This window comes from Mustela putorius, unplaced genomic scaffold, assembly GCF_011764305.1.
Source record: "Mustela putorius furo isolate JIRA1106 unplaced genomic scaffold, ASM1176430v1.1 tig00001854_pilon_pilon_pilon, whole genome shotgun sequence".
Taxonomy (NCBI): domain Eukaryota; kingdom Metazoa; phylum Chordata; class Mammalia; order Carnivora; family Mustelidae; genus Mustela; species Mustela putorius.
The window spans coordinates 92,240-92,848 of NW_025421889.1; positions in this window are offsets into that span (position 1 = coordinate 92,240).

A 609-nucleotide genomic window follows, 5' to 3' on the forward strand; every position below is an offset into this window, starting at 1 on the left:
GCAGCTCAGGACAGGAGCAGGTGGCATCTTACCTCTCCCACCCTCCTGTGGGCTCCAGTGGGCTCCAGTGGGTCCCAGGGGACAGCCTGCCTTCCTTGCAAAGCCCAGTAGCACTGGGAGCAGAAACTGGGACCAAAGAGTGAGCACCCTGTTTGACAAGCTGGACCAGCCACCTCTTCTTCAGATGCAGGGGGAGCCCTGGCGTGCTGACTCCTCCCTCCCTTCTTTTCCTTTCCCCTTTCCTCCCTCCTCCCTCCCTCTTCCCTTCCCCTCCTCTCTCCTTCCCTGGTGGTGCCCTTTCCTGATGCCCACTTCATCCCTTTTCCTTTCTTACATGCCTGTCTTCTAGAGTTTCTTCTCTCCTCCCAATTACTTCCCTTCGTCTGAATCTCCTCTTTGGTCCCTTTCTCCCTGCTCTCTGCTCCTCCTCCCCTTCCCTGGCCCCTGTTCAGCTCCATCCAGACTGCAGGCAGAGCTGGACTAACACGCTCACTCGCTAGCTCAGCCATCCTCCAGAGAAGTCACTCTTCGGTGGCCACCTTCCTGATCCCCTGGTCCTTTCTCCACTTATTCAGCTATTGCTCTGAAGTCTGAGGAGGACAGAGCGGG